The following is a 12992-nucleotide window of genomic DNA, read 5'->3' as shown; positions in this document are numbered from 1 at the left end:
CATGACTTCACAGTGAGTAATATTGGCACATTGGCCTTCACATTTTAGAAACCATCCATAGACAAAACATTTATAGTTATGCTGTAACAATAAGTATAACAAAGGTATTAAGCCATGATACTGTAAAAAATTATAGTCTAACACATTACGAGATTATAGGTAGGGGCCAACCTCCATCCCCCAAGATCTAGGGGGTTCCCGGACGTGGGACTTTCAGTGCTAAAATTGGGAAAGTCCTGGGTAAACCAGGACCAGTCGTAGGGGAGGAGAGATGAATGAAGGATACTAATATCCTCATTCTGCAGAGCAGAGACTGCATGTGCTTTAGGAAAGAAACACGCTGGGGCCATCAACTCTAACACAGTAACTGTGGGGAGTGGCTCCGCTTGAGGAATGGGGTTTCATGTTTGATTTCATCCCCTTGCGAATGATTTAGATTTTTAAAACAATACATCCAATTAAAGTAGAATAAATCAACTCTTATTCATGTAGCATCTAACTTCTAACAAAGGGAATGTTTCAAAATGAGAGAGACCTCGGGCTCCAAACAAGGGAAGCTAAGAAAGAATGAATAAGCAAGGGATTTTTATCTAAACTCTGATTTGAAAGCAAGAGTATCAACAACATCAAGGACAGGAAGGTCTGTTCCCTTGTCCAGGGGCAATGTCTGTGCTCCCGTGAAGAACGGATGGTCACAGGAAAGGACAGGAGGAAGTCCTCAGTGAACCAAAACACAGGACCAGCTGAGCCAAATTAATCACGTACTGGCTGTCAGATGCTATGCTGGGTCAGCCAGAGTGGCCTTGGGCCCTCTACCAAAAGCTGCTCAAAGACACGCTGCTTTCTCTCTGTTTGTGCGATTATACACATATAGTATGTGTATTGTATATGTTATATAATACACATACTATATAGAAATAATATAATACATTGTATGTGATGTTACATATTACATAAATAATTATTTATATGAAATTATTTATAACATGTAATGTGTGTGTGTGTGTGTGTGTGTGTATATATGCATGCAGTGGTGGGATTCAAATAGCTTAACAACCAGTTCTCTGCCCTAATGACTGTTTTAAGTATAAAAAAATTATATATCGAAAGGTAGTTTATTATTTCATGCATTTAATGCTTAAATAAGAATAATAAAAGGATACACAAAGCTAGATTATGTTATAAGAAAGAGTTTTAAAACATTAATGAAAAAATACTAAATAATACCTGACAAAATACAACAAAACTGTTATTTAAGGTATTTCCATATTGCTTCTTGATTGGCGTCCTTACTTGCAATTTTTTCACCGATAGACGAAATGAACATTAATATGGGCTTTTAGAATACGCTGTTGCACAGATGAACGTTAAAAATTGAGTAAGGAATGTAAATTTGTGATTTCCACATTGGGGGGTTGCCCAGGCACCTACTTTAGAGAGAACCATGATGACAAGTGCCATTTTAACAACTGGTTCGCCGAACTCAACAAAAAGTTAGGTATTAGTTCTGCCGAAACTAGTGCAAACCAGCTGAATCCCACCACTGTATCTACACTATATATTACACTAACATTTGTACAAAAGCAATGAAGGACATACCATGATCTAGCTGTTCAATGTTAAAACTGTTACATAAAAATTAAAAAAAAATTTAGTGCTTCTTTTCATGAGCATTAACACTTTGAAGTTTGTCTAGCGACCCTGAAGAGGGATTCCTATCTATAAATACATGGTCTTTAAAAAAATGTTTGGCTTTAAAGAGAACTCAGATCTTAGGTGTGCTGATCCATAATTATTTGCACAGGAAGCCATTAACTTATTTACAAATGATAACACAACCATGAAAGATAATAATTGTTTCATTCCCTGAAATTTAAGTAGGCCCTCTGTTAATATCCAAGATAGATAATATTATTTTAAATTTTAAATAGAAAAAGCCCAGAGTCCTGCTTTTTGCAAATCGCTAACTACCAAATATGCATTCAAAATCCACTGTGAATGTTGTAGAGCAGAGGTCGGGAACCTATGGCTCACGAGCCAGATGTGGCTCTTTTGATGGCTGCATCTGGCTCTCAGACAAATCTTTAATTAAAAAAAATAATAACGTTAAAAATATAAAACATTCTCATGTATTACAATCCATTCATTTCCTACCGCTCATGTTCATGGTTGCAGATGGCTGGAGCCAATCACAGCTGTCCTCCGGGACAACACCAAATTTTTATTGGATAATGCATAACGTACATGAGTCGTTGTATGGCCCTCATGGAATTACATTTTAAAATATGTGGAGTTCATGGCTCTCTCAGCCAAAAAGGTTCTCAGCCCTTGTTGTACAGCCTGGAACTGGGGCCCTTGTACATTTAACAACTTGATGGGTGTCTGCCAAATCCCTACACAGCTATTATGTTTCCATATTTATGATGCACTTGACATTTTAAAAATATACCTGTTTCAAGATGTAGCTTCTGATTAACATGAAAATTAAATGTGGCTAAGTTCACTTACATTCCCTGTAAAACCACGAAATCAATTTTGTATCTTAAAAACCCCAAATCCAGAAACCTAGCAAATCCAAAAAGTCCACATTCATAACTCATTGGAAATGGATATAATAATGACTAATATGTTTGAACCCATGAAAGGAATTTTAAAAAATATAGTGCCAGGTAAGCTGAGAGGTTGGTCCAACAGGTTAAGATGACTGAGGTTAGAAACATTAAAAAGGACAAAATTAGACTTAAAGAGACACATTTCCCAACCTTTGAACTACATACAAATTATAGATTGTTGGCCCACAAATTCCAAAAGCAAAAAACAACAGAACTACGATTCTTTTCAAATGTCCATCCATGGTTTTTCTGCTTCTTATTTTAATTAAAAGACCCCCAAAATTCTTATTCAGTTACTTCAGGGCATTGAAAACATTTCAATGTTGTTTATTAAAAGCAAAATTTGCAGTACTTAAGTCTCTACAACTCCCCCAAACAAAAATTTTAAAAAGTATTGAAAACTGCAATTGATTTATTTTGTGAAATAATGTAGAATGAATGTGTGAGATTCAAAGTAGGCTGATATAAGCCTTCTCAGGGTAGAAACCATATTTGCCTACATTTTCATTTCCTTTGACTGCTCTATTGAATATTCAAATTAGACAGGATTGAGAACTAATTATTTGTCTAGCAACTCTAGCAGAAGAGTCACTCTACTTTAAAACTTGTGTTGTTTAACACATCTGCATCTAAAAAAAACCCCACAAACACAAACATTCCCCCAACTCTAGTTGGAAGGATAACATTCTAAAATTCCCACCCACCCTACCCTGAAGTCAGTTACAAACCACAGAAATTGTGATTCGCCACCAGGCAAAGATGTTGGTGTTTGTAATAATCCATAAAGTATGAAAATGATGATGTACCTCCAACCATTCACTGTATTCTCTACAAAATAAAGATTTTTCAATTGTTTCATTACTTTGATGGTCTTCTCCCAGAATTAGGGTTAGAATCTAGAAAAAAATTTTTATTCAATGAGAGCAGGGAGGCAGAGACAGACTCTGCCTGCACCCCCACCAGGATCCACCCTGCGGTGATCTGCCTATCTGGGGAGTAGCTCTGTTGCTCAGCAACCAAGCTCTTCTTAGTGCCTGAGGCAGAGGCCATTGAGCCATCCTCAGTGCTCAGTGACAACTCGGTCCAACTGAGCCATGGCTGCAGAAGGGGAAGAGAAAGAGAGAAAAGGGGCAGATGGAGGGGAGAAGAAGCAGATGGGCACTTCTCCTGTGTGCCCTGACCAGGAATCAAACCTGGGACATCCACATGCCAGGCAATGTTCTACCACTGAGTCAACTTGCCCGGGCCAACATTATTTTTTAATTCTATATAACCTGAAGACCTATTAATGCTGGGATAAGCTGTCCCTGCCTTGAGCCTTGGTCAACCCCTTTCAAAGCCCCTTTCTGCCAAAGCGTTGCCTCATGAAGCTTCTAACTCACCTTGTCCCCTGTTCTCAGAAGACAGTCCATGATGTTGAGGAAGATGAGCACATTGGGAACTCTGGCCCTCAACTTCCTGAACCCTGCAGTTACAACCTACCTCTGGCTTCACTCTTCTCTACCGTCGTCCTGCCGGCAGAGAGGACAGGACAGTCGGAACTGAGGCGGGACACCTCATCCCAGTGTCTTCAATCTCGTCTGCACACCACCCTCCCCCACGCGTCCAAACCTCCCCTCTCCATGGGCTCAGCCTACACACACCATAGCAGCTCACTCACACTCTCACGCCTGCATGCCCCCCTTCTTCCCTCGGCTGTACCACCCTGCTTACTCATCCACGTGGATTAGTATCACTCTTTACGGCCCTCTGTTTCTTTATCTGTCCCTGAGCCTGCCTCGGCGTTCCTCTCCTTCCCAGCACTGAGATGCGGCAGAGCGGGCTTCAGTGGCTCCTGATCTTGATTTACCGCGTCCAGCAAAACCTTCAGTCTTGTGTCTCCAACTGCTGGGGAACAGCCCCATGACCTTCTCTGGATTAATCACGCAGCAGCGTCAAGCCCCACGTCGCACCTGATCCTTGCCAGCTTTGCTCCGGCTCCTGCAAGCCTCACACTGCACACCCCAGCAGTGCCTGTGGTCACCTGTGCTGGCGCGCCTCCGCCTGGTGTGCCACCCCGCCCTTCTTACCTGTCTGACGCTCTCCTCCCTCAGGACTCAGCTCTCACACCAGTGACCCTCACACAAGGCTGAAGCTCCGCCTCTTCCTTACACCTGTGACCTCAAAGGCAGGGACCTCATCTCACCTGTGGCACCGCCGGCCCAGAGTCACTACTCAAAAATGTGAAACTCAATTATGAATCTTCAAAGGAAAGCTTATCCATTCTTTGGTTTGTTCCAGAAGTGAAGTGTGTGTTTTGTTTTGTTTTGTTTTGGCTTAGTAAAAATAAATGAAGGGAGCTTTACAAAAAAAAGCAAAAAAAGCATTGCATAAGGCATTTGCATAGAATAGTTTAAAAGCTTAAATAAATAATGAAGTCATAGCCCTGGCTGGGTGGCTCAATGGAGAGCGTTGTCCCTGTGCACAGAGGTCACAGGTTCCATCACTGGTCAGGACACAAACGAGAAGCCACCACTGAGTGCACACCTGCAGGAAATATCTACGTGAAACGGGTTTACTCTTTTTCTCTCCCTCCTCCTTCTCTCTCTTCCTCTCTCTCTCTTTTAAATATTTATAAATGGAAAAAAAATTCAAAAAATAATTGTCCTTAGTAAAATATCAACCAAGTTGCTGGTTTCCTCGGAAAAATGCTTGGTAAATAGGAAACTGATCATAGTGCTATGTCCCATTTCATAGCAAATATCTTAGAAAGTATTCTTATAACATCAGTGCCAGGTAGCGTTCTTCATTCGTCCCGTCTTTTAACCACGGATACCCCTACCATCAACAGCTCTTGTACAAGAGTAAAACATTTGAAGAACTATTTACTGTATCTCTGTTTATTGCTTCCTGAAGTTGGACTCACAAAGCAAACTATAGGTGTTACAACTGATGAGGCACCTGAAATTAACTTCATTACAAAGCTTATCCTCTAAGAAACACTCAATGTGGTTAAAGTATTAACTGCAAAAGGCAGGCTGCAGCCCGGTATGTAGGATAGTAGGATCCCATAGTTGAAAGAAAAAAACCCCAAAAAACAATGTGCTTGCAGGATACCGTTGGAATATGAAACAAAACATGACAAGGGGTTGTCCCTGGCTGGTATGGTTTAGGTTGCTATGTTTTCTTCTTCAGCCTCAGTCCCAATTATCGTGCATCTCTTACATACTCTTTTTCAAAAAGTCCTTTAAATAATCAGTAAGCTGAGATACGCTCCACAGACCTCAGAGCCCTGACCCCCTCTGGGACCTCTTCACATCACTCACTGGAACAATGTCCCCCTGAGCCCTGAGATCAACCTGACGCTCTGGTCAGCTCCGTAAGAAAACAGTGACAATGCTTCTGAGGGCTGAGCGGCTTCATATAATCACGTAGGCTAGAAGCTGAAATCCAGGAATTTGCATACTTGGGCCTGACAAGGTTTTCTAAACACTTTCTACATGTTCAATGAACATCTGTACCTCACATTTATACCTAACTTTTCAAGACTGCGTTCATAGGTCGCCTCCTCTGGGACACTTTCCCTGGTCAGTCTGAGTTGGACTGAGTGCCTCTCTTGCTTGCTCTTGAACTCCGCACACGTCTACCATTCTGGTGTTCTCTCCCCTGTACTGCAATACTTTAATCCTGTCTGTATTCCCAACTAGACTCTGCGCTCCAAGGGGGTGGCCACTTTCCTCTTTAGCTCATCACCTGCAACACCAGTACAATGCCTGGCACAAGGCAATACAGATGTTCAATAAGCATCGACTGGATGAACAAACCCACCGGTGCAGAGCACTCTCCTCGGCCCTGGGTACTGTAGGGCGGTGGCCTTTGCACGATGGGAATGCACATTTCTGCCTACCCAGAGCCATTTGTACAGAATACCAACTGGCCTAAAAAGTGATCAGGAGTCCTTTTAATTAGATGGGGATAGCCCAGGAATGGCCACGGAAGGGTTGTGTCTTAAAACTTTCACAGGTCTTCAAGATGGAAAGAAGGGGTGATTTCTTGAAGGTGAATGTTGGGAGCAAGGGTCAGAGGCAGGAAACGAGAAGGTGTTTTTGAGACAAAGACACACCACACACACGAGCATATTCCGCATCTCTCTAAACCTAGCCACCCTTCCCACTTGGCCTCATTGCTCCACTGCCTTTCCCATCCTTACTCTCTGTCTCCCTCCCTCTCAGATGGAGTACCTGGAGAGCAGGGAATACGCCACTTCTCTTCAGATCAGCAGTTGAGTCCATTTGCTGTTTGACTGTGTTCACTTCCTATACTGACAATACATCCCATATGGTCCCCTCCATACTTTTCTGTTACTTTGTAGATTGCTATGTATGGATATGACCTTTATCCAACTACATGTAGAGAACAGGGTTATAACTTTAATTACGGGTATTCCCAAAGGGCCATTCACATGGTGGTTGAACTGATTTATGCCCAAACAAGAATCTCACCGAATGTGCAAGAGACAGAGCTATGCTGCAGCCAGTCATAGAGCACACTGGTCAAGGAAGTGTTCACAGTCAAAGATGCACCTTCAGGCTCTGCTGGATCCAGGAGCGCTTGGTACTTGAGCAGGCTGCTTCTCCTGGCCATGATTTGTGCCTTCCTCTGATAAACCCTGCAATTGCTGTTAGAAGCTTAGTGAACTACCCTGCAAGGTCTCTGGCCCTGTTTGGCAGGCATTCACATCTTGGTGTTGGCAGATATGTTATCAGAGGGGAAGACTCTCATCCTTTCCCCCTTGTCTCCCCCAGCCAAACAATCAGGAGTTCTCACTATTCACTTAGCTGAACTGCATACATTTATTAGAACAAGTTTACATTGTGCTTGTAACCATGAAAAGCTTTGTTGCCTCCACTGAATAGCAAGTAGTAGATAGAAGCAAACTATTCAAAAGACAGAGCTTGTTCTCTGAGTTGTGTCCCCCCAAGCAGCTGACACTCACCAGGGGACACTGTCTTCAGGGTAATCTGGACCAGCAGAGCCTTGTCGCTTTAAATGTCCATTCTACACACAAGGAAAAGGCTATTTTGTTTTGTAATAATTCAGAGAGGTTTTATGAAAAAGTAATTATAAGAATGATTAGTAAGGGTTTTTTTTAATACTAAAAATGACAATATCACAGCCTGTGAACACTATGCAAAAGCTGATCCTTCCCAAGAATTAGAGGCCCCTGCCACCAATAGATGGTGATCGTGGAAACATAGAAGTCAACCTTATTATTAAGTCTCAAGCTCCTTTTTCTTTTCTCAAAAGAAAGGTAGTCTCCCTTCATCCTATTCATAGTCAAATGTAAATAATGTGGTTTAGATTAGTCCTTTAAATCTTAAAAAAAACCAAGAAGATTTCTAAATATGAGCACGCCCGCATTAGTAATTGTTCTTCTTGTATCTAAATAGTTCATATAAAAATCAGAGGACTGGAATAATCTTTAAATCACCATTTAGGTCAAAGACTTTGGGATTTATACATGGTAATATTTTTATATATGTAATATTTACACAAAAACTATGTATACTTATGAGCATAAATATGTATATAACACACACCTATATACATATATCATTGTTCTGAAAGCCGACAGTAGAGACACAAATAGCCAAGGAGTCTAAATAAAATTCAGGAGATTGGTAGCTAGAATGCACAAGTTGCTCCCCAGTAGATAATAAGCCCTTTATAGTAATACATTGATTCTCCCATGACAAAAGTATTTCTATTCACCAAAATAATGGAGATCCATACAGAGCCAACTAGCTTCACCACATGACTTTTGGGCAAAAAAGAGTCATGACTGCTATGAAGACCATGAACATTTAAAAAGTTCTCACAAGTCTCAAGTCAGATCAAAACGTATGTTACCGCTCCGGGTCTTCATAGAGGGGCTCTCATCGGCACCGCCCACCTTCTGCACCCAGGTTTCTATAATGCTTTACTCCAGTTCCCCGGGACTCTCGGCAGCTTCAGCTTTCATACTGAGGGTCTTGGATCTAGAGTCTCCTTAGCCTCTCTCAGCACAGACCACTGGCATTCATGCCTCCGAGTGCCCCTGGAGCCCTGCCACTCACGGGACGGCCCAGGCACACGCGTCCTTACCGGGGCCATCAGCCCTGTGCCCGACCTCCTGGATCAGAACCTGCATCTCAGCCAGCTCCCAGGTGACTCCCACACAGAGTAAAATGGAGAAGTGCTCCTCTGGGCTCGACCACACAAGGCAGGGCTTCATGTGCGGTCTCTCGTTGCCAAGCAGATTCTCTCACCACAACTTCTTCACAGACCTGCTTAGCCTATCACACACATACGTGACACCTGCTGTCTATCTTTAGAAGTCGAGAGTGGTCTCTCTTCTCGCACCTCATCACAGACCGCTCCTTCTGCTTTCTGTCCAGGGGCTCTCAGCGGCACCTGAGCTTTCTCTTCTTCCTCGGCTGGTAGAAACCTGCAACATCTGCCCTGGGCCATGGCAGCAGACTCAGCTCTGTCTCTCCCCTCCTTTGTTTTAGGTGAGAGGAGGGGAGATAATGAGGCAGACTCCTGTATATGGCCCATCTGGGATCCACCCAGCAACCTCATCTGGGGCTGATGCTTGAGTACTAAACTATTTTTAGTGCCTAATGCTGATGCACTCCAACAGAGCTATCCTCAGCACCCAGGCCCACATTTGAACCAATCAAGCTGCTGGCTGTGGGAGGAGAAGAGGGGGAGAAGAGGGACAGAAGGGGGAGACAGAAGCGGGGAAAAGCCAATGGTCACTTCTCCTGTATGCCCTGACTGGGAATTGAACCTGGAATGTTTATATGTTGGGTGGATACTATCCACTGAGCCAGTGGCCAGGGCCTCAGCTCCGTCTTTCTACCTTTCCTACCCTGGCCTGTGACCACTATCCAGGCCACCCAAGTCTGACCTTCTACTAAAGCACCAAAGACTCTGAGTGTAGCCCTCTGGGTACCCGTTTGCCAAGGCAGATTGTACAAGTAGACAAAAGAATTAGACTGAAAGCAATCTTTCTATTAATTTCTTTCTAGTTACAAAGATAGTAGATGCACACTGGAAAAAGTTTAGAGAATTATTAATAAAAAACAAACAAGAGAAAAGCATCACTTATAACTCAGAGACAACTATGGCTAATACTGTAGTATTTTATTTCCAGTTTGCCTGTTTGTTTATAATCAGAATGGAGATTAAACAATTTAGTGTACTCTGACCTTTTTTTTCCCACTGAGTATTGTAACACTGGCATTTTTTTTTTAGGAGAGAACTTTGAACTGTTGACCTTTTGCTATTTGCAGCAAAAACTCTTCAGAAAATATCAGCAATGCCACATGTTTGCTTATTTTAGATTCCAGAGAGTCCAGAAAATTGCAAGACTGTTCCAATTCTCCGTAGGCCAGAGGACAGGGACACTGTGGAGGGCAACCTGGTGGCAGAGGCAGAGAGAGAGGACAGCCAGCCCACGGGAGCAGCAGGAGCTGAGAAGCCCTGGCAGGAAGCTGGCCCCTACAGAGGCCTGATACCCGCTCTCTGGGGCCTTCCCCTCCTATGCACCCCTCCACCCACCAAAAACGTCTTCTTCTCAGCACCCCGGTTCCATCCTTCATCCTGTATGCAGGAGCCTCCAGCCATGCTCCGGAGCATTGGTAATCCTCCTGCTGGCCACGTGGGGAGTGACTGCTGACAGAGGAAGGGGCAGCTCTGAAGCCACGGTCTCAGGGGAAGAAGTGTTTGGACGTGCAGATTTAGAATGTGTATCTATCTCCTAGAACGCTTCCTATGCGTGGTAGTTCAGTCCTTCGGGCATCTTGTTAGGTGACTATGCCATCCTGCTCTCACTCTGGCACAAGTCTTCATGCCACAAGACATTGGCAGGCAACATGTGAAATAAGGGGTGGACGTCGTGCTGGGTCTCTTGGGGTCCCATTTGTCTCTGAGTACAGGGGATGGGGTGTCTCCCAAAGAATAACATCCCCCACTGCAGCAGCCGCTGTGGTCCTGCCTGTTCTTCATTCAGAAGCAGATCTAGGAAGGGGGGCGCTCGATGAAGGGCAGGTGGGCTTGGTTCTTGGTTTTAATTAGAAAGGGAGGGGATTGTGATGATCAGCTCTGATGCAGAAGAGACAGATGGCTGCAAAGTTGGAGCTGAAGTGTAGACGTCCTTCCAATGACCTGGGGGCCACAGACTTGGGACAACACAGACACAGAATATCTAGAAACCTGCACTCCATGAACTCGTGTATTTCTGGGCACGAGAGATTTTCTTTGCCTCTCTTATTCTTCCATAGTCATTAGTAAAACCTTCCAGAGTTTCAGCTTCTCTTCAGAGGAAGAGAAGTTATCAGGCTCCCATGGAAACCGCGTCGAGGGCACCGACGACCTTCTTGCCACAAGACACAGTAATGGACTTGGAGCACCTTTCCTGACTTTGCAACAGTCATGATATACTTTCTCCACTGGGCTTTCACAATAAAATAACTATCAAATGGTCAAATCCAAAGTGAACTATTGTTAGCACTACTATTTGGGCTAATTTCCTGCTATTCTTTTTTATGCAATATTGACTTTAAAAAAAAAAAGATTATTTCACATTAATTTTATCTTTGCTTTTTCTAACATCTTAAATATTTTACTTTTGTCACTGCTAGTTCTTAGGAAATCTTACACATAATAGTCTCTTGTATGAATGTACCATATGTTACCCAATCCTTTATTGTTAAAACTTTAGGTTGTTTATTGTAAATGTAAAACCTCGTATATAATCAAGTGTACAGAAAGGTTGATTTCTTTAGGGTATTAATTCTAAACATGGAGTTACTGGGTCAAAGGGTATGGACATTTGAGGCCTTGATACAATTGTCAAATGGTTTTCAGAAGCATATACTTCAAGCAGCAATGTGTTCCTGGGCTCAATCCTTTATTTCAAGCTGCCCCGAGTACACACCACCAGGATGTGCCGAGTACACACCTCAAGCCCAGAACTGGTGTGAATTCTTCCTGTCACGTCCAAAGTGGCTGCCTGGTCAGTCACTCCACTGTGGCCAACGTCGGTCTATCTCTAGGCTCAAACCCTCGATTTCTTCTCTATCTGTCCTTCAGCAGGTCACCCTCAACCCTCAGCATGTGTACGCGTGCCCATGCACACGCACGTGCACGCACACGTGCACGCACACGTGCACACACACACACACACATACACTCTTTCTCTTGGGTTCAAGCCTCCATTTCCGTTGCTTTTCAGCCTGCATGGAGGACTCATCCACACAGGATGACACTTCTGCACTCTCACTTGTCATCTGGACAGAACTGTTCTGGTATTATGCGTCTGTGAGTCACCTGGCGGTATTGTGACAACGCAGAATATTGCTCTACACAGGATAACACAACGATTGCACAATCACCTTCTTCTCTCGACTAGATTATAAAGTCTTGAACAGGACGGGCAGGCTAATAATCAACTCTATTGAACTAAATGAATTCAACCCCGAGTTCCTCCGGTTGAGTCAAGTTAATCCATAAACTAGGTGGGGAGCGTAAGACACAGGGGGGCAAGGACAAGAAGTGTGCGCGTGTGTGTGTGTGCGTGCATGGGCGTGTGCATGCCTGTGTGTTTTCCTACCTACACACCATCCCCAAACAAATGCCCATTTGCTGAAGACTCTTTGAAAACCAATCTCACAGGAATCTAAAGAGAAAGCAGGAGCAGAATGCTGTGTGTAAAAAATTGCTACCTAGGCTGTTCTTCCCAGCAACGGGGGTTTCTACTCCATCAATGTCCTTTGTGAATTTCACACCAAGAAAAAATACACATCTATTACACAGCAGTGGCAATTTACAATGAAACAGAAAATCTTACTCAGAGAAAAAAACCAAGCAGAAACATACTACATTGCAAACCTCTTCAAGTGGGAGTCCCAACGCCCAAATCACTGCTTCCCTGCCCAGTTTTACTACAGAAACAGCCTTTGCTCAGACAATCATTTCAGTATGACCAAACCTGTAAGACATTCACTCTGGGTGCAATGTGTTTTCCATATGTCATGTGTAAGAAGAGTTAGATTTGCAATACTGATTCGGAATTAAGATCGGGTTCTATTTAAAAATCCCATTATCATGTGGTTACAAGGATATCATTACAAATAAATATTAATAGAAGTCTGGATTTGTCCTTAAGACATAGAATAAAGCCTGCATTCCATAAAACTCCCTGCATATTACATAACAACATGTTTGAAAGCATCAAAGCAGAAATTGTTTGTTAGACTCTATAATCTGGGATTTACGTGTCTAATGATTGCAGATGGCAGTAAACTCCACCAATACTGCTGAAGGCAAGCATGTGATGAAAACCTTTTCCAATTG

At 43.1% G+C, this 12992-nt stretch overlaps 2 protein-coding genes across 4 annotated transcripts in view; both read right to left on the bottom strand.

Moving 5' to 3' along the window:
- Positions 1–12992, bottom strand: part of PPP1R14C (protein phosphatase 1 regulatory inhibitor subunit 14C) — a 535162-nt gene that overhangs the window by 165788 nt on the left and 356382 nt on the right. The gene's annotated exons all lie outside the window — the stretch shown is intronic.
- Positions 1–12992, bottom strand: part of PLEKHG1 (pleckstrin homology and RhoGEF domain containing G1) — a 239848-nt gene that overhangs the window by 190513 nt on the left and 36343 nt on the right. Inside the window, exon 1 of one of the 3 annotated variants that reach the window (XM_066247883.1) lies at positions 8736–8808. The exons of the other annotated variants lie outside the window; for them this stretch is intronic. The gene's annotated coding sequence lies outside the window, so the exon portion shown is untranslated. Of the gene's footprint in view, positions 1–8735; positions 8809–12992 lie in introns of those variants that run through there. 3 annotated transcript variants of the gene reach the window in all.

This window comes from Saccopteryx bilineata, chromosome 12 (assembly GCF_036850765.1).
Source record: "Saccopteryx bilineata isolate mSacBil1 chromosome 12, mSacBil1_pri_phased_curated, whole genome shotgun sequence".
NCBI lineage: Eukaryota > Metazoa > Chordata > Mammalia > Chiroptera > Emballonuridae > Saccopteryx > Saccopteryx bilineata.
This window is presented reverse-complemented; position numbering and strand designations above follow the sequence as displayed.